This window comes from Misgurnus anguillicaudatus, chromosome 8 (assembly GCF_027580225.2).
Source record: "Misgurnus anguillicaudatus chromosome 8, ASM2758022v2, whole genome shotgun sequence".
In the NCBI taxonomy this organism is placed as follows: Eukaryota; Metazoa; Chordata; class Actinopteri; order Cypriniformes; family Cobitidae; genus Misgurnus; species Misgurnus anguillicaudatus.
In genome coordinates, this window is record NC_073344.2 from 45355697 (window position 1) to 45382668 (window position 26972).

The following is a 26972-nucleotide window of genomic DNA, read 5'->3' on the forward strand; positions in this document are numbered from 1 at the left end:
TTTGATTTGGCATGCCTCACGAAATCTAACAAGACCACTCTCATAATTTTACATTCAAGTTTGCAGTAGTTATAAACAAAAATAGACATTTTTTATATCTCGTGACCAGTAGGGGGCAGTGTGACGAAATGGTGCATGCACCCTCAGGTCATCACTGTTATGACATATACCAAGTCTCATATTAATACACAAAAGTTTTGCGAAGATACAGGCTCAAACACATTTTGGCGTGCTCACCCTCGCATTCTTTGATGCGTTATACGACAACAAATAGGTCTACCGAAACGCTATTGATAACTTTTTGTCTAGAGTGTCTCTAGATGATGCATACCAAAAATCAAGCCAATCACATGAGCGCTCTAGGAGGAGTTCGAAAAAGTAGGTGTTCAATATAATTCAAAATGGCCGACAGGAAGTAGGTTTGACTCAGACATATTTGGTACAGTCGGACTCAGCACGAGCCAAGGAATCAATAGAGTGAAGTCTTATGTCAGTGTGGCAATTTAATCAAATGATAGAAAGATTTTAAACAATTTATGTACATATCCTGACCACTAGGTGGCGCAGTCCTAAAGATTTATAGGTGCGCTCAGAACATGTCACTGATGAACCATGACAAATTTCGTAGCGATACGCCAATCTGTTTGTGAAATACTGAACTTAATGAGAAAATTCAAAATGGCCGACACCCAAAATGGCCGACCGAAAACCGTTTGGTATCGTTTGACTCGGCATGCCTCAAGGAATCTAAAAAGACCACCTTCATGATTTTAGACTTAAGTTTTAAGTAGTTATAAGCGAAAATAGGCATTTTTCGAATCTCGTGACCACTAGGTGCCGCTGTGACGAAACGTTGCAGGCACCCTCAGGTCATGACTGTAATGACATATACCAAGTTTCATGTCGATACAATAAAGTTTTGCGAAGATACGGCCTCACGTCTGTTTTGGCGTGCTCGCCGCCTTGTATGTTGTCACTGTATACGAGAACGCATTGGTCTATCAAAAAGCTTTTGATAACTTTTTGTCTTGGATGTCTCTAGATGCTACATACCAAAGGACATGCAAATCGGACAAACGGTCTAGGAGGAGTTCGAAAAAGTAGGTTTTACGAAAAATTCAAAATGGCGGAAAGATGTGCATGACACAAATGACATCAATGTGTGCAATTGAATCATCATGAGCCAAGGATTCAGGGGTAACAAGAATTTAGTTTCTAGGACTCATGGGTCAGAAGTTATGAGCATGAACATAAGTGGATTTTTGGACTGTTGGTGGCGCTAGAGGGTTTGAGTCAGACACACCAATGTTGCTATAGTAACTTCTGAGACTGTCCTCTACATGTGTGCCAAATTTCATAACTTTCCTATGTACGGTTCTATGGGCTGCCATTGACTTTCGGCGGAAGAACGAGGAAGATAAATAATAATAATAATAAGAAAACTAACAATAACAATAGGGTTCTACGCCCCTTCGGGGCTTGACCCCTAAATATAGCTGCAAGCAGCGATACCGGGGTCAAGCCAAACATGGCAAAAAATGATTCATACATGATGACTGTCATGATTTAAGATCTAAGTTTGCATTAGTTTTATGAAAAAATAGCAATTTTTCGTATCTTGAGACCACTAGGTGGCGCTGTGCCGAAACAATAGATGGTGCCTCAGGTCATGACTGTGATGACACATACCAAATTTAGTGTAAATACGATAAAGCGATAAGGAGATATAGCCTTAAATGACTTGACCACTAGGGGGCACTGACCAAACAATAAATTGTGACTCAGGTCTTGATTGTGATGACTCCCACCAAATTTGGTGTAAATACGTTAAAGAGATGCAGAGATATAGCTTCAAATCTCTTGACCACTAGGGGGCTCCGAAAAGTTTACAAGTCCTCCCAGAACATGTTGTTGATTAACCATACCAAGTTTCATAACAATACGCAATTGCGTTTATGAAATACTTGAACTTAAAGAAAAAAAATTAAAATGGCCGACACACAAAATGGCCGACCAAAAACCATTTGGTATCGTTTGACTCGGCATGCCTCACGAAATCTAACAAGACCAGTCTCATAATTTTACATTCAAGTTTGCAGTAGTTATAAGCGAAAATGTACATTTTTTATATCTCGTGACCAATAGGGGGCAGTGTGATGAAATGGTGCTTGCACCCTCAGGTCATCACTGTTATGACATATACCAAGTCTCATATCAATACGCAAAAGTTTTACGAAGATACAGGCTCAAACACATTTTGGCGTGCTCGCCCTCGCATTCTTTGATGCGTTATACGACAACGGATAGGTCTACCGAAAAGCTTTTGATAACTTTTTGTCTGGAGTGTCTCTAGAGGATGCGTACCAAAAATCAAGCCAGTCAAACAAGCGCTCTAGGAGGAGTTCGAAAAAGTAAGTGTTCAATATAATTCAAAATGGCCGACAGGAAGTAGGTTTGACTCTAACATATTTGGTACAGTCGGACTCGGCACGAGCCAAGAAATCATTAGAGTGAAGTCTCATGTCAGTGTGGCAAATAAATCAAATGATATAAAGATTTTCAACAATTTCTTTACATATCCTGACCACTAGGTGGCGCCGTCCTAAAGATTTATAGGTGCGCTCAGAACATGTCACTGATGAACCATGGCAAATTTCGTAGCGATATGCCGTTCTGTTTGTGAAATACTGAACTTAATGAGAAAATTCAAAATGGCCGATACCCAAAATGGCCGACCGAAAACCGTTTGGTATCGTTTGACTCGACATGCCTCAAGGAATCTAACAAGACCACCTTTATGATTTTATACTCAAGTTTGAAGTAGTTATAAGCGAAAATAAGCATTTTTCGAATCTCGTGACCACTAGGTGGCGCTGTGACGAAACGTTGCAGGCACCCTCAGTTCAAGACTGTAATGACATATACCAAGTTTCGTGTTGATACACCAAAGTGTTGCGAAGATACGGCCTCACGTCCGTTTTGGCGTGCTCGCCGCCGTATATGTTGTCACGGTATACGAGAACGCATTGGTCTATCAAAAAGCTTTTGATAACTTTTTGTCAGGGGTGTCTCTAGATGCTAGATACCAAAGGACATGCAAATCGGACAAACGCTCTAGGAGGAGTTCGAAAAAGTAGGTTTTACGGAAAATTCAAAATGGCGGAAAGATGTGCATGACACAAATGACATCAATGTGTGCATTTGAATCATCATGAACCAAGGATTCAGATGAAACAAGAATTTAGTTTCTAGGACTCACAGGTCAGAAGTTATGAGCATGAACATAAGTGGATTTTTGGACTGTTGGTGGCGCTAGAGGGTTTGAGTCAGACACACCAAAGTTGCTATAATAACTTCTGAGACTGTCCTCTACATGTGTGCCAAATTACATAACTTTCCTACGTACGGTTCTATGGGCTGCCATTGACTTCAATGGCGGAAGAACTAGGATGAATAATAATAAGAAAACTAACAGAAACAATAGGTGTCTACGCCACTTCGTGGCTTGACCCCTAATAATAATAATAATAATAAGAAAACTAACAATAACAATAGGGTTCTACGCCCCTTCGGGGCTTGACCCCTAATAATAAGAAAACTAACAATAACAATAGGGTTCTACGCCCCTTCGGGGCTTGACCCCTAATAATTTGTCAATAAAGGCAGACACAGACAAACATAGCCAAAATAAGAACGTTCATTGTGACAGTGGTGAGGTCAAGAGTCACACAATGTCTCCTTTATTGTGGTAAATGTAAAGATTCTATAGTGAACACTTTACAAAAACCTCTCAAAGCTCACAGTGGAGTTTCACAGCTCTTTAGAATCAAGGTCTTTACACACCGGGACGTTTTTTGTGCGCGTTTATCGTCGACGTTTAACGTCACGTTTTTCTGCTTTCACACCCAAACGATTTTTACTGGTGCTGAGCCGAGTGAGGTGCAATTTCACTCCCTGGACATTAGATGGCGCCTAATACAAAACAGATATATGCCTTTACACAGGGTGGCGCTGCGAGACGTTATGCGTCTGTTCTGACACTCACTTGTCACACAGAAGAAGAGAGCTGGTACACTTGCGTGTAGTCAATAACCATTCATATACGATTTTTGGTTAACGGGCAAACAAACAAACATGGCTCTTGAATATATATATATAATCTTTGTACAAACAATATCTCCGTGAACTTGAATACATTTTTAAATGAAATCTATTTGATTCGATTATTTTATCATCAGTTTATCAGCATCTCCACATAAAATTAACTATTTTTGATAGAACTCGTTATATCAAAATTAAAACTCTTTCACAAAATATAAGGTAATGGGTGATCCGATGTGTGTACTTTTAACAAATCTTTTACAAGCACTTTCTCTGTTAACAATTTTCTCAAATTGCAGAGCGCTCCTTCTGTGTTCTTCTTTCTCTCTTCTGTGCTTCGCTTTTAATTTTTTCCCTTTAGCATCTTTTGATAAGAGGTACATCTCCAGAGGTTCGTCTCAGACTGTTTTCTTTTGTTTAGATTGGACCTTGTCACGGCTGGTGCTAGATGATCCTCCTGAAGACGTGCTTGCAGGGGCCTCCTCACTTTTGCTCACATCATTTTAGCAGAAATATTGCTGTGAACACTGTAAAGATAAATTTAGTTTTCATCAGAAACAATCTTTCACACTGAGGGCCATGCCACGATATCCATGAGGTCAATATTTGATTACAAATGTAATTTAGATTCATGGTATTTTATCTGGCTGAACAAATGCAGCAGATGTTACCTATACACAAAACACAAATTAACCTCCTAAAACCCGACCTTTGGTTTGGCTTGCATTTTTGATTTCTCCAAGCTATTTGGGGTTAGGAAGAAGCAATGAATATAATAACCAAATATTTTTCTTTGAACATGAAGCAGTGTAATTGTCCACGTTTGTGTACAACGGGTTCCAGTTACAAACAATGAAGTACTATGGTGCAAACAACAAAACATGTGATATCACGGTGTACAGGGAACATGCCATGGTATGAAGTGTTCAATGTCAGTGCATTACATATCGTAACGTAATGCACCAATAATAATTTTTTATTACTTACACAGTTATAATGTAGATTTGCACTACTGGTCTGTTCAATACACTACTGGACTGTCTATTTCATACTCCCTGTTCATTTGCACTGCTGGACTACTTGAATTGCATTGTTTGCACCCCTGTGTACTGAATATTAGAATAACTATTCACAATAACTTAAGCCATTGCACTCTTAACTAACTAGTTACAATCCAAATTCATTCATGCACTACTTAAATATTAATTTCACTACTGTTCTGTTTAGTTTATTATGTACACATCCATTTGTACATTTCTGTATATTATGTTAATAGTATTATGTTCATAGTACCACCCATAGTAAGTTGTTACATTGTATTACATAATCCTGCACCTATGCAATTATTATTGATATCCTTCACTTTTTATACTGCTTTTGCACTTCTGGTTAGACCTAAACTGCATTTCGTTGCCTTGTACTTGTGTAATGACAATACAGTTTAATTTAATCATATAGCCCACACAGCTATGTATTGTAATGTTCTTATATATCACGTTACCTTCGAAATTCAGTCGATGATGTGAGGAACTCCGACACCTTCATAAACCTCCACAGCCTCGATGCATCTTCTTTGTGTGTTTACCTGTTCCACGTGCTCCGCAAGACCATTTTGTGCTTGAGCGCCACCAAGTCGTGTTTTACTGGAACTTCAGCAGCGCCAGGCATGTGAACAAAAGCGACAATCTCATTGGTCGGCCTACTTTTAACGCGCCGCGTCAAACCAAAAAAAAGCGTCCGAGGCGTTTTTCTGAAAATGACGCTTTTGCGCGTGGGTGTGCGCACTCACATTGGCGCTCGTTCTTGAGTCACGAGACGTTAAACGTCGACGATAAACGCGCACGAAAAACGTCCCGGTGTGTAAAGACCTTCAGACCAAATAAAGACGTTACCGGGGGAACGTCTCGGTTAAGGATGTAACCCTCGTTCCCTGAAGAAGGGAACGGAGACGTCACGTCGTGACCGACGAATTGGGAACTCGCTTAGAGAGACCAATCTGCTTCGTATACTACTAAAACGCCAATAAACTTGGCATTGAGATATTTGCATAATGCTGGCACCGCCCCGCCAGGTGCGTATATAAGCAGCAGGTGCAAATATGGAAATTAGCTTCTTTTCGCTGAGAAAGCCGGGAAAAAGTGACCGGCTGATAAACAGCAGGGAGCAGCCCTGTGGCGACAGGACGTGACCCTGAAGGAGGGAACGAGGGTTACATCCGTAACCGAGACGTTCCCTTTCAGTCGGTCACTACGACGTCACGTCGTGATCGACGAATTGGGAATCCCTACCAAAACGCCACTGAGGGCTGACCTCTTCCAGTGTCTGCGTAAAGCCCTCCGGTTCCACTTAAGGAGAAGGGCAGAAGGTTTAAGGCAGAAGGCCGGGCACTAGATGTTCCTTTAACCCCACAGTAGTGCCAGCAACTGGGAAGCGCCCTATCTGAGCGGTATAGGAACGCTGCGGAAGCCACCGCCCCATTAAAGAGCTATTGGTGGGCGAAGTCAACCGTAGTTGAGGTAAAAAGACAGCCGTGGCTGTGTAAGCAAGTCAGTGCTCTGCTGAGGGAAACATGGGCTAGTAGGATTAACCCCACGGAAAATACTCACAAAGGAACCTGGTGGGAAGCAATGTGGAGCCCGAGCCAGACACGTAGGTTCGCGAGGATACAGCTAGTGAAAGGCTGACAGCCAATGCTCCGCAACATAGGCTGCCACGGCAGCGGAGGAAGACAAATCAAACCATTACGCATTTTTGTCTTGATGGCATTCCATACTGAAACTCAATTTGGAGCACCAGTCGGAGGCTGCAAGCCGACTTGCGAGTCTGCTCTCCGTGCTCTCCCTGGTGAGGAAAAACCACGAGAGGATACAGGCTCGATACGAACACTGTAAAATCTAATGAAAGTATTAGGTGTCGCCCAACCAGCAGCTCTGCAGATGTCTGTTAGCGAGGAACCACGAGCGATAGCCCAAAATGATGCAACACTCCGTGTGGAGTGCGCTCTCAATTAAAGGGGCAAGAAATTCCCTGCAGATTATAAGCCAGGGCGATAGTAACAACTATCCAAGAGACATCCTCTGCTTAGTTACAGCTTTCCCTCTCTGCTGACCACCGTAACAAAAAGCTGATTTGAGGTCCACGTAGAGTCGCAGTGCGCGTACGGGGCACAACAAAGCCATGGTTGGGTCTGCCTCCTCCGGGGGCAGCGCTTGCAAGCTCACTACCTGATCTCTGAAGGGAGTGGTGGGAACTTTGGGCACGTAGCCTGTTCTGGGTCTCAGTGAGACAGCAGGACCAAATTGAAGGCACGAATCGTCAACAAAGAATGCATGCAAATCCCCTACTCTCTTCATGGAGGCCAATGCTAGCAGGGTCAGAGTTTTCATTGATAAAAACTTTAGACTCGCAGACTGCAAAGGCTCGAACGGGGGACCTGTAGGGCTTCAGCACCATGGACAGGTCTCAGGAGGAATAGAGGGAGGGCGCGAGGGGTTTAGCCTGCGAGCGCCTCTTAAAATCGAATAACCAAATCATGCTGGCCAACTGATCTGCCGGTGACACGTGAGTGATAGCAGAAATAGCGGCAATATCAACTTTAATGGTGGAGGGTGACAGCCTACCATCTAACTTATGTTGAAGATGTAAAGCACAATGTTAATGGGGCATTCTCTGGGGTCCTCGTGTTGCGAAGAGCACCAGGTGACGAAAAAGGTTTCATTAAGCGCGTAAGCCCGTCTTGTGGATGGTGCTCGAACCGCGTCGATGGTGTTAGATACCGCTTGCGATAAATCACCTAAACCTTGCGCGCGCTCAACGACCATACATGAAGATCCCACAGGTTGGGGCGCGAGTGCCAAAAGTGCCCCTTCCCTGAGAAAGAAAGTCCTTCCTCAGGGGAATCCGCCAGTGAGGGCTGTCGCGAGGAGCATTAACTCTGAAAACCAATTCCAGGTCGTCCAGTATGGGGCGACTAATAAAAGGCTCTTCTCGTCCTGCCTGACTATGCACAGTGTCTGTGTGATTAAGCTCACAGGAGGGAATGCGTATTTGCGCATCCCCCGCGGCCAGCTGCGTGCCAACGCATCCACGCCGAGGCTGCCCTCGGTAGTGAATAAAATAGGCAACAGTGGGTATCGTCCGGCGACGCAAACAGATCTATCTATGCACGACTGAACTTCTTCCATATTAGCTGAACTGTCTGGGGGTGGAGTCCCCATTCGCCGGGGCGCGCAGCTCGGGAAAGCGCGTCTGCCGCTGTCTTGAGCGAACCCGGGATGTAAATGGCACGAAGAGACCTCAGATGCTTCTGACTCCAAAAGAGGAGAGACGAGCGAGATGGGACAGGTGACGAGAGCGCAAAAACCGCCTTAGCGATAAATAACGCAACAGTCGCAATGTTGTCGGTGCCGGCTAATACATCCAGTCCCAGATATACAGCGCACCGCTCGCGGCAGTTGGGGTGCTATGCACACCCCTGAGACTGCAAGCCCGTCATACGTGGCTGATCATCCCGTGCTAGGGGCATCGCATGTGCTACAGAATGCTAGGAGACCCCTCAGGGGCATATCTTGCTATCAGAAATGCTGAGTCTGCCACAGGGTAAATTTAAAATGACACGCAGGTGTAATGTTTACACGGTGTATGCCGGTGCGCCACGCTCTCCTCAAGACTCGATCGTAAAGCCAACGCTGAAGCGGTCTCATATGAAGCCATGTCTAGGAGCTTCTGAAATTGTTTCAGAGGGACCGCGTACTTCCCTCGAACTTAACCGAGGCAAGTCAGAATTGACTGGGTGCGCGCTCTTGTAAAACACACCAATAAGTCGATCGAGTCTATTTCCATACTGAGAAAAAGGATCCTCTGCACGGGGCAAAGTTGCTCTTTCCCAGTTGACCTGACGACTTAAACGAGCGAGATGCCGAAGCATTAACTCTCTGTGTTCGCGCACGTCTGCCAAGAACGGGCTATTACAAGTCGACGTAAATATAAGCAGAATGCGAACAACGCTCTCTCTCTGAGATTTTAATGCCGTGACTAGCACTTTCATGGAGACACGGGGAGAGAGAGACAGCTCGAATGGTGTACTTAGTATTAATATGCCCACCCCACGACGCAGAGCAAAAAAACGATCTAAGGCGAGGGGAGATGGACAGATGAAGTACGCGTCTTACAGGTCTAAGGCTGCAAACCGATCTGAATATTGAAATACGAGCCTCGGCATTATCATCCTAAAGGATCACCTTTGTAGAGCCGGTGCGTAAAAACAAATGCCCGAGAATTTTGGGGTGTGCCGGTAATTGTATTTTGTAACTGAGGCGGATCGTGCGTAAAACCCAACGAAATGGGCTGGGAACTGAAGTCAAGCACCCAGGAACCGTACGAGGAGAATTAACGACACTACCGAAGTACCCGCAGTGGGGCAGTGGGGCAGCGAAGCGAGACAGGAGGGACTGCCGGTGGGTCTGCTACGACAGCATAAACATTTACAGTACGTGTGTGTGTGACACTGACCTGAGCCCGCTGAGGGTGACGGTTGTCTGGTCTCCTGCGCGGAGAGTGCAGACTCCGATGAGGGTGCTGGTGGTCCGGTCTCCTCAGCGGAGAGCTCGGACTCCTTAGGACACCCGCTGGAGACAGAGGAGAGGTAGGGTGAGCTGGTGTGTGCCCGCTCACGGCTCTCTCGATCGTCCGGAGAGCTGGAGAGGGAAGAGGAAGCACTCTTATGTGTGGTTAGGGGGGGCCGGCTGGACAGCTGGTGGAACACATGCAAACCAAGGATTTTCCACCCGACCCTCTACCGGGGCGGAGCGGATCACCGCCTCAAGAGTGATCCTCTGCCACTCCGGGTCGCCCGTCTCTGGCCACTTAAACTCACGATTTTCACGGGACGCCGCTAAGCGGGCGGGGCGAGATGCTGACGACCGGTTCCCCTGCGCTGCCGAGATGGGGTCCGAGGAGGGGAACGGAGGTGGCCGCCGCAGGACGCTGACGGCGAGAGGTAGACTGAGGAGCCGGCGTGGTGGACCAAGGGCAGCTCTCTTTCGCCGGTACATGACCTAGGAGATCGCCTCAGTCTGCGCAGCGGAGCTGTACGACTCCCCGGGCTCGCTGAAGAGGCCGGTCTGTGAGACAGGAGCATTCAAGAAGTTGTTCTCGACTGCGTCCGTCATGTCAGCCAGACACAGCCAAAGGTGGCGATCTTGAACCACTGTGGTGGACATCGCACGACTGAAGGTCGCGGCCTCCCTCGTAAATTTCTAAAACCTTCGCTTGGTGAACCTGCAGCAACGTTATTGCGTGCAGGGCTGAAGTCGCCTTTCCGCATGCCTGATGGGCAGCGCCCGTAACCGAACGACTGTCTACAAACACGGGAGGGAAGGGTTGGGTGGTCCCTCCAGGAACGCAGCTGCATAGCAACCCCCCGCTCCACTGAAGGGCGGCTCCGTTGGTGAGGGGTGAAAGCTGAACGGCCGAGACGGCCGCCAATCACGTCAGCTCTTCGTGCGGTCGGGAAAAAAAGGCACAGGAGGTGAGGACCGAGAGGCCAGAGCAGCTCCGAAGTACCAATGATGTGGGCGGACGGTTCGGGCGGAGAGGGGTTAACCCCTCCAACTCTACCATTTCTGCCGCTCGAGCGGGCACGGCCGCCATCTCCGGGACAACTCCGCCTCGGAGGGAAAAAATTGACACCCCTCTGATGCTGCAGGAGTGACTGGACCAGAAGGAGGTCCAAATGGATTCGGCAGAAATCGTAGAACACGACTCTGCAGTCTCCACCGGAGCCTCAACCGGCTGAGGATGAGAAGGCCGATAGGTGGAGGACGCGTCCTCCGTCCTACTCAGCGTAGTGATGCGAAGAGCGTCCTGCGAGCGCTTGACAGCCGCAGCATGGCGGCGTCAGCACTGCAAAGGCGCGGACAGCGTTCTCGTAGAAACAACAGTCATCTCCGCAATCCAAGAGGGTTATGCTCTCACAGAGAGAACAAAAACTCTCCATGAACGCAGCCTCGAAGTGCTTGATGCCTAAGCACGAAGACAGCGCTTGTGACCGTCACTGGAGCCCTTATACTTCTCGCATCCAAGATCGCACGGACGAAAAGCTATCCTGAAAAGGACGATAATCTCCGAATATACGAGAGAGTGGCTGTCTTTAAAAAGACACAGAGCTCTCATGTATCACTCTTTTAGGGAAATCACTCTTTAGGTGCTCAGCTGATAATGCGCACAGGGAGAGGCAACGCACACACTAAACTCAAAACAAAAAAGATGCAGAGCAGTGGAATACTGCGAGCGTCCGCTGTGTTAGTACTGCTTGTCAATCAACTTCAGCAACCGTTCCCAGAAGAGAAAGTAGCTTCTCAGTAGCAGATAATGTCGGCTTTCGAAGCGAAAAAGCTAATTTCCATATTTGCACCTACTGCTTATATACGCACCTGGCGGGGCGGCGCCAGCATTATGCAAATATCTCAATGCCAAGTTCATTGGCGTTTTAGTAGTATACGAAGCAGATTGGTCTCTCTAAACGAGTTCCCAATTCCCAACTGAAAGGGAACACAGACATCCATTAGCTGCTGCTAAATTAATTTAAACAGTTTCAATAATAAACTACAGCCCTGATCTGTACAGCACTTTTATTTTACCTTTCACGTGTCTCTGTTTAAAATGTACATTTATTTACTTTGAATGTTTATATCTTAAATTCTATTTTTTATAATAAATATTTTCTGATTCAGATGTATTTAGTACTAGTAAATTCCACCTTTGTGTTTGTTACTATACCGTTTAATGTATATGCTTGGCAATATTGTGACTACAAACAATCATGCCAATAAAGTACCTTTAAATTGAAAATAATACCAAACATGATACAATTATTTGTTGAGAAACAAAAGTTGTATTAGTAATATCAGAAGTGCTTTTCCAGGAGAGTTTGTCCCTTGTATGTATCCGTTCGTTAAGTCTGACAGCACAACTTCTAGGTCCAAACGCTCCAATCAGATACCTTAAATAAACAACATACAATAATAATTTACACTTACAGTGCAGTATAAAACAATTGCAAAATCCTAACCTTTATCTCCATACTGAAATCCCTGATGACTGGAAAGTAATTAATCGTCTATGAACTGTTAAAGTATTGTTGTCTATGACGTTGTGAGCTTAGAGAATGTGTCTGCAAGTTTATAAAATATATCTTAAATGTGTGATATGAATAAATAGTGCTCATAAATGGCTGTTTAAATAATATCCTCTATTGAATGAGTGGAGGCTTGAACCCGAAAACAAAATTCCTTACGTCATGACTTAACAACCGGATACAGTTCAGACTCTTCCCCAGGTAAGCTTTAATATGGAGCTTAATAAGATGCTGGAAAAGGAGAGAAAATCCAGAAACTGAAGGATTTTTCTGAAAAACAGTGGAGAGTTTATTGGCTCTTTCTAATTTTCTCATTAGATCAAACATATCACAGAACATAAGAACAGTTCTTGATCATCTCAGGGGCTGTCCACACGGAGACGCATATCACTGCATACGTATAAATTTGTTATCGTATTGGCGTTTCATCCACACGGATCCGGCGTTTTGGGAGACTGAATCCGCTATTTTTTGAAAGCGGGTCCTAAAGTGGATAAATCTGAAACCGACACCCTTGCGGTTTCGTCTGTACAGCCAATCCGTATATTTTGTGAAGCAAAAACGTCATCACATCACGTGTCGGAAGCGTTACACGTAACAGCAACAAAAATAACGGCGGACTACGTGATTGTGTTCGTGCTACAGAAGCTACTAAAGCCTACTAGCTTTATTACAGCAAAATCTATTGCATATATACTACACCGCTTTCAGTCGGTTTCAGTGGTTTCGTGTTTACGGATTATTTTTTTAGAGCAAGGAAAAAAAATGATCAGATAGGGAATGCAGCGGCTTCGTGTGGATATAGCCTCAATAACAAAACAAAAGGTTTTAAACCAGGGGTGTCCAATCCTGTTCCTGGCGATCGACTATCCTGCAGAGTTCAGGTCCAACTCTAATCAAAACACACCTGCCTTCAATTTTCAAGTAATCTTGAAGTCCTTGATTAGCTGCTTCAGGTGTATTTGATTTGGGTTGGAGCTGAACTTTGCAGGACAGTCGATCGCCAGGAGCAGGATTGGACACCCCTGGTTTAAAACCTTTTGTTTTGTTATTGAGGCTATATCCACACGAAGCCGCTGCATTCCCTATCCGATCATTTTAAACTAAAGAACATTGTCCTTCGGTATAAACTTTCAAAGAGGATAATTGTTGTCGGAGGAGCCTTGAATGTTTTATTTCTTTCAGTTCACAACACCTGGAACACACACAACAACAGAATTATTAGATATTTTATATGTTCATGAAAAGGTTACACAAGTTAGCATAAGCCATCTTTCCTACAGTACTAAGACACTTACCATCAAGCCATGCAAAGTGTGTCCTCTGCCTGTGAGAGACAGAGTAAACATGCGGTTACAAACTCAGAAACACAAACTAATGTGACAATAACAAAGGACTCATAATGATGTGCCACGACCCATAAAACACTAAAGCAGTTTAACTATGGTATTTTAAAAACCGTAGTAACCACAAATTTTTACCATGGCCCTACAGTTTAACATGATTTTTGTAATGAAACTACAGTAATACAAATGCTAATCAAAACATGGCTTTATCCTAGTAAAAGTACAGAAGTATTATTCCTACTTATCTTGTCTGCAGCAAGTGTACTGCTAATAAAATCACCACGTTGATTAGTCTCTAACTTCTTTAACTTGAGTAAATGTGTTCATTTAGTTAACTAAACGCCATTTTAATACTGGCAAATTAAAAGAAAACAATAATTTACACATACCGTAGATTGAGCCGCATGTGTCTCTGGTCTGATTCAGCTCCACCTCAGTCTGCGTCTGCGATTCAAGCTGATGACGCAACACACGCAGCCGAGTTGTATACGCCCCCAATCCCTTGACTCCATACAATAGTTTATAATTGATAATAAAAGTTTTTAGGCATATTTAAAAACTGCAGGATACCTCAACTTAACGCTACCGTACAAGTTAAAATGGTTCAGTATGTTTATTTGATCCTTTACCCGCACACTCGTTTTCTCTCGCCCACACTCGGTCTCTTGAGGTGCACTACTGCCACTGTTGGAGAAAATGATTTTATTACCATTTATGGATATGTTTCTTTATAACCAATACTTTGCTTCTTCCTTATAGCAACATAGAAAGAGTACATGCTGTCTTTTAAGTTTTGACACCCCCCACCCTTTTTAGTTTGGGGTGGTGGAAAGTTTTGCTTATCTATTTAGAACACAGCTTTCACCTATAGTCTAGTTCAAAGATGTTTTTAGATGTGTGTGTATGTACGTGTTACATTCATGACGTATGTTGTCTTGCACTTATCTTTTTTGGGTGTCAACCCATCTAATAAAATGAGCTTGCAGACAAAGAATCAGAGAGAGACAGCTTGAGCATTTCTTGAGGAGAAATCTCTCTGGTTCTTTCCCTCTTGAGTTTTAAACCTTTATTCTTGGTCTGACGTGTCTTAATTTTGTTAAGGTATAAGTTGAATAAACCTAACATTTTGGTCCTTCGAGCCGGATTCCAACATACCCAGAGATCTGCAGTGGAGGAGACAAGCCGAAGCCCGACGTCGGCCGAATTCGTCTAAGAGTTCGAAGCAAAGCCCTGGGAGGTGAGAATTCCTCGCCAGGCCGGCATTTAAGTTTCCTCTGCTGATGATCCCGGATTGACGGAATTCGAAGCAAGACAGTTCAGGTGCAGTGAATTGGGTGAGTTTATGAAGTAGTTTATTTTAATCCAAAAATGTGCATCATGAGTTTACTAATATAATCCAACTATGCAGTAGTCTAAAGAACCATCTGGACCAGCTGGGTGTATTCAGGTTTCAGGGTAGTTTAAAGAGCCATCTGGACAGGCACAAAGAGTTTTAGTATTAGCAAACAGCCAAGGGTCAAATAGGTCATGGGAAGGAGCCATTGGTCTGAGGAATGTCATGTGGTTCTTTAGATTACAAATCTTATATTGTTTTGGCCATGAGGGGAGGGAACCAGGACCTGTATATTTGCCAGGCCCTAGCTTGGAGGGTCAGACTGATTTGGAGATTCCTCCCAGGCCGGCAGACTGGGTTTGGGAGGATTCTCCGGGCGGCCTCGGCTTTTTATTTTGTCCGGAAAATAAAAGTCTATCTCTTGAAATCAGAACCTAAGACTGAAGATTGTTTCATTTGAGGAAAAGGAAAACCACAACATTTGGTGCCGAAACCCGGGATAGAAAAGAGCTGGACAGTCGCACCACCTGAGCGAACCTGACGAGCAACACAAACAGCGTATGGCCATATATAAGGTAAGCACTTTTTGCTTATTAATTAAGGTTTGTGTTGTTTGCCAGACTTTGCTCAACGTGGTGAGAAATTTAAGCTCTTCTAAATTTAAGAACCATACATGTGAACTGGGTTTTGATTTCAAGGGTACAATCTAATTAAGGCATGCATGCATGAATCTGTATTAAGTTACTTTGGCTTTGATGATCATGGTGAATTGAAACAGATTTTAAGTAAAAGAAAACGTGTAAGAGTTTTGTATGCAAGGTTGCATATGCTGCGTCTGTCGGGGAAGTGGATGACGTAGAGGTTTAAGTTAAGAGAACAGATAAAAGTTTGTATGCAAGGTTGCATATGCTACGTTTGTCGGGGAAGTGTATAACGTAGAGGTTTAATTTGGTTTAATTGGTTAATGTGAAAAAGGACACGCAAAAGTCGTCACGTTGGGGAAGTTCAATGACGATTGTGTAAATTATTTAATAATTTGTGTTTGAGTGTGTATGTATGCAGCTGTAGAATGTGTGTTAGTGAGAAAAATGTGAACGTGCATCTGGTAAAGCAGGGAGAGAGTTTCCCTTAGGCAGTCTCTGTGGGCTGTTAAGGGGGGTATATCCTGTGAGTATAGGGTAAATTACTGTGTTATAGTGTGGAAGAATGAGCCCTAAGGAAATAAATAAATAAAATAAATAGAGCCCAATTAAATACATAAAGGGTTGTACATAAATGCTAATGGGTTATTACTGAAAAATGGTTTGGTTAACAAATTGGTTTATAGGTTATCAAACATACATTTGAAATTTAAGGTCTGGTAAAAACAGTTGACACCAGATGGGACATCAAAAAGAGCACAGAACCAGAGACCACAGCTGGCTTTCTCAATGGACAATGCAATCAGGTGGCCACCTAAAGAGATGAGCAGCTTTGCTTGTTAAAAGATTGTATTGTTCACCTGAGATGGCTCGGGGTGGTCAAATATCAAATGCTCTTCCAAATTTAAGAATAAAAAGGCAAATTAAAGATTACTAGATTAAATGATAAGAATAAAGGGTTTCATTTTCAAAAGGAATGTGTGCTAGGACAGATGATGGTTTATGGTGTGAATGAGTTTTATTTTTGTCGTTGAGTGGCTTGGATAAAGAGTTAATGTTAAGTTGAGAAAATGCCTAAGAAGTTTCGCGAACCTGAGTGTTACCGAGGCAGACACGTTGGGGTTCGGAGAGAAGAGTTATTAAGTCCTGCAGGTCAGGTACGGTCTATGTGTTATTTGTCTTGTTGTTTTGGAAGGCCCGGGCTGATGAGAGATATTGTTTTTGTTTTATTTGTCATGTCGGATTGGTAAATTGTGTAAGTGAATCTTTTCCATGTCGACTGAAGTGTAGTGGAAAGATGAATTTGGACAGGTAGTCTAGATAGAGTTGTTTTATTTTATTTGTGTGAGAATGCAATGTGTCTGTGCTAACATGAGTCTGTGAGAGCAAGTCTGAGATAAGGAAAGGTGGGGGCTGAGTGAGCAGTGGGTGTGTCTTTCTTCTGTTGCTCTGTAGAGAGCACAGAGAGGTGTTGTGTTACGGGAGTGAAGATTGTTTATAACTATAAAAAAGGAGATAAAGTTTGAAAGTATGTGAATATGAGTAAGAGTATGGATAAGAGACAGTTATAAATGCTGGGTATTAAAGATTAGATTTGAAGACAGTGTGGTTCTGAGGTATTGTAGCCAAAATATTAGTTATTATAGTGAAGTATACAGCTACTTCTAGAAATTAAATAATTCATTTAAATGATTGATTAAAATAAAAATTGTGCTCAATAGGAAAAGATTGCTTGTCCAAAAAAAGGACAGATGCTGGTGATGGTATTTGATTCTATTTGACAAAACACTAAAAATTATTATAAAGGAAATTTTATTTTAAAGACACATTGGAAATCTAAGTAATTATTTGGAGAATATATAAATTGAACAAATAAAAACAATAAGTTTGTGAAGTGGTTAAATGAGAAATAATTATAAAATATAAGGTGTGTTATATTGCAAAGAAAAGATTATGGCAGTCACATTAATGGAAAAATAAGGATTAAACAATTGTTGTGTGAAGAATTAGAAAATAAAATAATTGGAGTTCAAATGAGGAAACATTTGATGTGGCATTGTGTGAGGAGAAATACAATTAAATAAAAATATAAACTAATGAAAGATAAGAGGAGATAATTAACAGACAAAGAAATGCTCAAAGGGAGAAAGAGAGAGAGAGAGAGAGAGAGAAAGGGAGGGGGAAGGTCAACTCCCATAGCTCGAGGGAATTGTGGGATTAAGCAAAATCTAGCAGGAAGACAGAAGTGAAGCTTTGAAAGAAAAACAACAAATTATAGAAAAAATAGTGGAGACCAAGTTATTAAAGGTGGAAATAAAGATGAAAATTAAAAAGGACAGAAAAATTATTAAAAGGTGAATGACACAGATAAATTATATAAAGAAAAAGATTTAACAAAATGAAGAGGAGTCTTCATCTGATGATTGAAGGTGGTCACAAAATAAATTTTATTTTAAATTAAACGGCAATATTTTGCAATGGGTTAAGTTAAACATTGAAAAGCTGAAAGCTCTCATCCTTTGACATTCAAGAAAGTGAATAAAAGCTGGCGATGAAAAGACAATGGCAAAAAACTGTGTGACATCAAAGTGTTGGAGCTGCAAAGAGAGGAGAACTCATAAACTAAACTGTGGACACATCCTATATGAATGAGACTATATGAAGCAGTGAAGGGGGCACTGCACAACGTTCTGAGAAAAAAAAGTCCAGAAGGAGACTTACAAAGACAATAATGTTCTTGGAGGCAAGAGAAACTGGACAACACTTCACTGGACACTGAACTTTTTCATTTTCATACGAGCCTTTGAGTGAAAAAGGGGAAAGAGTAAACAGCCGTTCAATGTTTGGCTAGGACCTTATAACTGTAGGGACACATACAATCTTTAGGTGAAAATCAGCTAGACAAATTTAAAGGCTGATCAAGAACTTATGTTGTTAGGTGTGACTACCTTTTCTGAAATCAAATCAGACTCCTATTAAGGAAATAAATCTAAATTGTATCTAGTCACGATTTAAGAGCAATTAATGACAAGAAAAGATTGATGATCCAAAAAATTACATACTTTGCTTACAAGTGTTTCTCCATTTGATAAACATTTTGCTGTGAATTATGATTTGCATAAGAAGTAGATACTTGTATTTACGTATTTAATTATAAGGGAAAATATTATACAGGTTTAGAATGGATGAACTACTATTCCAACATGCGGAATGTTAATTTGTTTGATTAATGCTAAAAAGTTGATAAAATGATTGGTTGTCATTGAGTTATAGGGAAACAGGAGAACAGTTGATTTTGCCAGCATGGGCAAACAGATGTGGAAGCTAAAAGGGCCTCAGAGTGTCAGGAGATCTTTTTAGATTGTATAGAAGTGAGAAATCTCAGTCATAAATATTATTATCATAGATGTACATGGGGGAAATAAGTGGAATGAAAATAAGTCATTTGATTCATGAGGAGAATGAAGATTTTGAGTTGAGATAAGAAGGGAAAAATTGATGTGATGGATAAGAGAGAAGAAAAATTTTGACTATCATCTATAATCACAAAGGATGGTAGATAAAAAGGTATAGAAAAGGAATAATCATTGAAGCCATACTTAACAAAATGTGTGAAAATACTACTCGTAACAGAATTGATGTTTTACCTTGTATTAATGAGCATGTAAACTAACAAACGTACACCTTTAACACTGCATGAAATATTCGCCAATAGACCTATGCGTATTGTAAAAACATCTGGAATTAAGTGTTATATGAAGAAACTAATTGTCTATGTATTGAGTTATTTGTGTACAGAAAAAGCTGAAAGGAGTTGAGCAGGAGATGAGACGAAATGACTCTTGTGCGAGATGATCTAGCTTATCTGAGGGTCGAGAGGTCGGAGGAGGCCAAACACGGCCACAGGGGGCCTAACTGGGGGAGACAGGATGAGACCAGCCCCAGAAATGACCAAAGTGGGAGGAGCAGCCAATGTAGCAGAGCTCGTAGGAAGGAGAGAAGGAGAAAGAATGCCAATGATATGAAAGAAGAAACATCAAAACCAAATCAAAGTTAAAGCAATTCAAGTATACCGACGGATGGAGAGCAAAGTTCTGAGCACCGAGAGGAAAAAGTGAAAAAGAGAAATTGTCAAAAGAAATTGAATTGAAAAGAACGAAGCCGATTACTACAGAAGATTTGCATTGCTACAGTCAATTAAAGAACGAAACTGATTACTACAGAAGATTTGCATTGCTACAGTCAATTCAACTTTCTGGCGATGGACTTTTGCCTTAAACGAGGCCCAGTGAAAGATCTGCAATAATTTCAAAGGAACAGACTCTGAAAGAAAGACTGAAAACATAGAGACATTGAACAGAGAACATAAGGTGGACATTTTATGGGAAACATCCCAAAGATAACAATGATACAAATGGGGAATATGTAAAGTTAAGGAAATATGCTCACAAAGTTGCTTTTTATGATTTAAACTAAACCAGATTTCAATAATGCAATAACAATTTCAAGTCCACATAAATATGATAAAGGTGATAATTCAACAAGAATTCTTATGGATAAGAGGAAAAGTTAAGGTCAATTTATCTGGATAATATTTAGGTCTTTTGGGAAATTCTGAGTTTAAAAATACATCTTGTAGGCCACAATTTGGAAATTTGTGTCAATGGTAGTAAATAACAAAACACTAAAAATAAAAAAAAAGGAAGGATAGATATTTCAGAATGGTACAGTAAAAATTCTGAATGTTACAGTAAGATTACAATCAAGAAAATATAAGCCTTATGGAATTATAGACTTAAGAAAATTAAATAGGAAATGCTTTATAACAGGAATTTTGAATGAATCATCTAAAAAACCTCTAGATCTATTGTGAAGACATAAGTATAACTTAAGGTGTAAAAGTGAGAAAAGAAATGCTATTAGAAGAATATTATAATCAAATCAGAGCAACATATACAATGAAGATATTTGAAGAAATCACTACAAAAGAAGGGTATTTAGAATCCTTATAAAAGGATGAACACAACAATTAATCATAAATTATATGTAGATTCTGTTGATCAACCAAATGGGTACCATATTAGATAAAGGGATGGGATTAAGCTAAATAAGGAATTTAATAAAGTTTTGTCAAAATAAAAATACAGAACAAATAAATTATGTACAGTACTACTGTCAGAATCCTGCCGGATCCTGTTGGTATTTAGATCTAGTTTAGCATGGCAGGGTTCTGACAGTACATATGTTCTATGTGGGAAATGGTTTATTTCGACCACGCATTTCCCGGGTCTCGTCACTTTTTCCCCGATCCCTTACTTGTAATTATTTCCAGCTGTATGTAATTTACTTTCTCCCTATTTAAGAGTCCTTGTGTTTGTTGTCCAGTGCACGTTCGTCTTGTCTCATGCCCTGTCGGTTCCTGTGAGTTTTTGATGTTCATAATCCTGATCTGTGTAATCTGTTGTAGAGTTTATTGTTAGTTTTTGTCAAGTTTAGTATTAGTTTAGTGTCGTGTTTTCCTAGTCTTGTTTTGCCCCCTCGTGGGTTTTGTTTTCCTGTTTTTCCCCTGTTTTGACAATAAATTCCTTTTTTGTTACGTCCGCATCTGGGTTCGTGTTTTGTGTTCCCCAAATCCTGACAGAACGAACGTGCCAAAATAGAACCCAGCGGACATGTTCACCGGTACTCGCCTGGTGAGACGGGGAAAGGGTTGCCGCCCCGCATACGAGTCGGGTTACGAGTCTTATGACCCGCTCGTATGCGGACCCGAAGCCAACATCAGGTGGAATCCGACCCCGACCGCCGAACCCCATCGACTCCCGTCCATCCGAGAGGGAAGGATCGTTGGGATGTGGGGGTTCGGCGACCCTGAACTCTCTCCTCCGGCTCCAGAGAGCCGCTCCCCGCCTTTGTCCCTTCGAGGGAAGCGTGAGAGGAGGATCTCCTGGGAGTCTTCGTCTGGGGGGTCCTCCTCCGACTTAAGAGCACCACCACATCCTCTATCTGCTCCGCGACCCCGAAGGAAGAACAGGAGGAAGGGGAATCTGGTTCAGCCGCCAGAGCGCCCAGAGCCGCCGACGCAGCCGCCAGAGCGCCCAGAGCCGTCGACGCAGCCGCCAGAGCGCCCAGAGGCGTCGACGCGGCCGCCGGAGCGCCCAGAGGCGTCGACGCGTCCGCCGGAGCGCCCAGAGGCGTCGACGCGTCCGCCGGAGCGCCCAGAGGCGTCGACGCGGCCGCCGGAGCGCCCAGAGGCGTCGACGCGACCGCCGGAGCGCCCAGAGGCGTCGACGCGACCGCCGGAGCGCACAGAGGCGTCGACGCGACCGCCGGAGCGCACAGAGGCGTGTACTCAGACGTCGGCGCAACCCCAGCCGTGTGCGCAATCAGCGCAACCCCAGCCTTGTGCGCAGCCAGCGCAACCCCAGCCGTGTGCGCAGCCAGCGCAACCCCAGCCGTGTGCGCAGCCAGCGCAACCCCAGCCGTGTGCGCAGCCAGCGCAACCCCAGCCGTGTGCGCAGCCAGCGCAACCCCAGCCGTGGCCGCAGCCAGCGCAACCCCAGCCGTGTGCCCAGTCAGCGCAACCCCAGCCGTGGCCGCAGCCAGCGCAACCCCAGCCAGATTTTGCCATTTTTGGCCATGAACCGTCCAGAACTCACCCCAAGTTTACTCAGACTCTTTCCCCACCCTCCCACCCTGGACCACCCCCTATGAACTCTGTTGTTCCCCCACCCCCCCTCCCTTCTTTATTATTTTTGTTATCCCACCCTAACCCGTTTGTAATTCTGTCTTGTTTGCCCTTAATGTTATTTGTTATGTTTTCTTGGATGTTCTCTGTCTGTCAGTCGGTCTTGTCCCATGTTTAGTGTTCCCCCTTCGAAGGCGTCTAGTAGCCGCCTTTTGGAGGGGGGCGTACTGTCAGAATCCTGCCGGATCCTGTTGGTATTTAGATCTAGTTTAGCATGGCAGGGTTCTGACAGTACATATGTTCTATGTGGGAAATGGTCTATTTCGACCACGCATTTCCCGGGTCTCGTCACTTTTTCCCCGATCCCTTACTTGTAATTATTTCCAGCTGTATGTAATTTACTTTCTCCCTATTTAAGAGTCCTTGTGTTTGTTGTCCAGTGCACGTTTGTCTTGTCTCATGCCCTGTCGGTTCCTGTGAGTTTTTGATGTTCATAATCCTGATCTGTGTAATCTGTTGTAGAGTTTATTGTTAGTTTTTGTCAAGTTTAGTATTAGTTTAGTGTCGTGTTTTCCTAGTCTTGTTTTGCCCCCTCGTGGGTTTTGTTTTCCTGTTTTTCCCCTGTTTTGACCATAAATTACTTTTTTGTTACGTCCGCATCTGGGTTCGTGTTTTGTGTTCCCCAAATCCTGACAACTACAATCAAAAAGTAGATTATTAAGTTTACAAATAAGGCATTAATTTATCTTAGGATAACAACTAGATGCAGCCATTAGAAAATACATGATAACATATACTGAATAAATTTTAATTAAAGGTTAGTGGGTAAATGAGGCGTAGGTGTCTGGTTAGAGAACCAAATGAAAGTTAAAATATCAGGATGATGGAAAAATTTACTTGAAATCAACAAGAATGTTATCAGGACTTACGTTACAAGATAGTAATGAATTTAGAACTAGTAAACGAGAATTCAAGCACCTCTGATGAGGATGGAAAAAATTAATTTAAATTGTTATCAAGAATTATTATGCATGCTTTACTCAGTTGTATTATTGGTTATTTCCATTTACTAGTTTTATTTGAATTAATTACATTTATGTGTGTATTATGCAATCTTTACTTAGTTTATTATTGGTTATTTACATTTACTTGTTTGGAATACTTTACTTTCATTTGTGTTGCAATCTTTACTTAGTATATTAGTGGCTCACATTTTCTTATGTTATTTGAGTTAATCTACATTTATTTGTGTTTATTATGCCATCTTTACCTATTATTATTATTGGTTATTTTTATTTACTTTGTTTATTTGAATCAACTTACATTTATACTTGTTTATTATACTTAATTTTTACTTTTTATGATTCAATTCAGTATCAATTAGTTATATTTACTCGTTTTGAATTTGAACATTAATCTTTAACATTTATTTTGTGTTTATTATGCATACTTTACTTTTGTTTTTATTCTTTTTTACTTGGATTCATTAACGTTGACTTTACATTTACGATGATTTTCATATACTCTACATAACTATAATGATAACTGTAAGCGCAGAACCAATTGCGCACAAACTGTTTAGGGCTTAAGTTCTTTTACTTTTACATTCAAGACAAATTGAGAATGGAAAGACGTTTGTTCTTAATGTCCATAGTTCGAAGTGCTGTGGCATAATTTGGTAATTGGTAATGTATAGTGGCTTTCTTTAGCCACAAGATAGTAATAGGGAGACACTGAATTATGAAACAGCACTCCGGATTAAAATAAATAAACAGGAAAACTGAGGCTAGGTAAGCCTCAGAGCGGAGATTATGAAGTAGTTTATTTTAATCCAAAAATGTGCATCATGAGTTTACTAATATAATCCAACTATGCAGTAGTCTAAAGAACCAGCTGGGTGTATTCAGGTTTCAGGGTAGTTTAAAGAGCCATCTGGACAGGCACAAAGAGTTTTAGTATTAGCAAACAGCCAAGGGTCAAATAGGTCATGGGAAGGAGCCATTGGTCTGAGGAATGTCATGTGGTTCTTTAGATTACAAATCTTATATTGTTTTGGCTATGAGGGGAGGGAACCAGGACCTGTATATTTGCCAGGCCCTAGCTTGGAGGGTCAGACTGATTTGGAGATTCCTCCCAGGCCGGCAGACTGGGTTTGGGAGGATTCTCCGGGCGGCCTCGGCTTTTTATTTTGTCCGGAAAATAAAAGTCTATCTCTTGAAATCAGAACCTAAGACTAAAGATTGTTTCATTTGAGGAAAAGGAAAACCACAACATTGCTGATTGATATTTTAATTGGTGGTTAGAGGCCCCAATGATAGTGGGTTAGAGGCCCCGGGAACTGTTGAACAGCTGAGGGTTAGAAGCCCCAGAAGCTGGATTGGTGGTTAGAGTCCCCAATTTTTATGGGTTAGAGTCCCAGATAACAGTCGAATAGCCGAATAAGAGGGTTAGAGGCCCCAAGAGCTAAAATCACAAAATTTTTATTTACTGTAGTGAAGTGTTTATTTTGTTATTTTTTTAAGGGAATCCTGAAGTATTGCCCTGTTGATAGTAAATCCTGAAGTATTTACTTAGTGTTGTAAACCCAGAAGTGTTTACTGAGAAATTGTTGAGAATAAACCCTGAAGTGTTTATTCTACTGTATTTTTGCTGCGTTATTTGCTGTGTATATGTTTGTGATGTGCTCAGTGTGCTGAAGCAATGACACGGAGGGGGGGGACCTAGCGGTGTTAACAAAAACCAATTGAAATAGGCACATTGAGTGATTTTTTATCTGTGAATAGAAAGTTGTATTGTTGCATTGTTGTATTGCAATTTGAATCCCTGGGGATCGCTAATTGTGTAATTTGTGATTGCTAAGAATTTATGATTGCTAAGAATTTGTGACTGCGTGGATCGAGTAATAATTTGAGAAAATGAGAAATTGTTGTGGATGTTTTAAGAATGATGACTAATTAGTATAGTGTACTAATATGTAATATATAGTATAGAATAATGCAGAATGTGAAATCAGAATGTGGGGTATATGAAGAAGTGGAAAAAGAAATACCAATGCTTAGGGAAGTTAAATGTAGAAAAGTGCAAAAAGTTTGTTGAAAAATTTAGAGATGAAAGCAATGTTTAAAAAAGGAAAGTCAAAGTAGAACAAGAAATATTAAGTGAAAGAGAATGGTTTGAAGAAAGTGTTAGAAGACAAGAATGTATAAAAAAAGTATAAAATAATGTATAAAAGTATAAAAATAATGTTGGTATATAGACGGGAAAATAATGAAACAACCCCTGTAGTACAGACAACGGCTCTAGAGCCAAATCCTATCCCAACCCCTAAAGCCTTAGGCAATGTTATATCTGCTCAGATCAGTCCCCCTCCATACCAACCATATCATATGCAGGGCCAAGAGCAGATTTAGACAAAATGATTAATAGAGCTACCCAGTATTATAATACCATAAGAGCGTGGCTCAGCCGAAGAGTAGCATGATCAACACCTTTAAAGATTTAACTTTTAACTTTTTCCTCCTTTAAATATATCTCCCAAGGGTTTTTCCCTCCTATGACTTTTTTTTACTTCCCCGGCTGAGCCTGGGGTTTTTTTTCTCCTAGGGGGTTTTTCAACCCGGGGAGGCAGCCCTCTTGGGCTTAACTTAGCACCATCTTCTTTACGTTACATTAGCAATACGCACGCTTATAATGTTGATTCATAGCCGCATCAAATTTAGCTGCTTGTGCTATCGTGTATTATGTTGTGCTATCTGTCGTTTTTCTGTGCTTTTCACTTCTTCTATTAATGTAAAGCTGCTTTGAAACAATCACCAATTGTGAAAAGCGCTATATAAATAAAATTGAATTGAATTGAAATAAATAAAACGGCAGAAACTGTTACTATAGACACTTTCCCCATGATCCAAGTAGCAAACCCTAACATAGGTAAAGGCTAGGACCCTTTCATCCTTGTATATAGGCCCTGGACAGCTATAGAATGCCAGGAGCTGTAGAGATGCTACCCCCATATAAAGAAGACATAGAGGAATACATTGCGCAGGTAGAACAAAAAGAAAATGAAATAATGCAGGCTTTACAGGCAGCATTAAAATTACAATGGAAAAAAAAAGTTACTTTTTTTACTCAAGTTACTTTTTTAGTTTAATTAATTTGATTAAAAAATATGTACTGAATTAAACTTAACGTATGCACTCTCTGTGCCTGTGTGGAAACAGTTTGAGTCAGAAACTGAGATGGCAGGCCAGAGCTAAACATTTTTGTGATGAAATATGCAATTTCTGAATGCATTACTTTTCAGTCATAAAAACACCTGCAAGGCCTGAAAGAGATCAAGCTTTAGCCAAGAAAAAGTAACGCAAAAGTAACTAAAAGTAACGTAAGCATTACTTTCCATGAAAAGTAACTAAGTAATGCAATTAGTTACTTTTTTTGGGAGTAACTTAATATTGTAATGCATTACTTTTAAAAGTAACTTTCCCCAACACTGGCGATAACATACGCGTTGATGCTCATAACTCCCACAAATCTTGTCCAAATGTCAAGTGTCTTATATCCCTGGAATCTTTGCGTCAAGACGAACAAAACGTATATCTCCGATTTCATTTCCGTCATTACATTTTTTTCGCTATTTTCGATTTTGTCGAAAAAAATAAAAACGAACTAGTCCTAGGTTTTTTGTCCGATCGGAACTGTTCCAGAGCTGTAATATTCCTTGGAGTGTGAATAT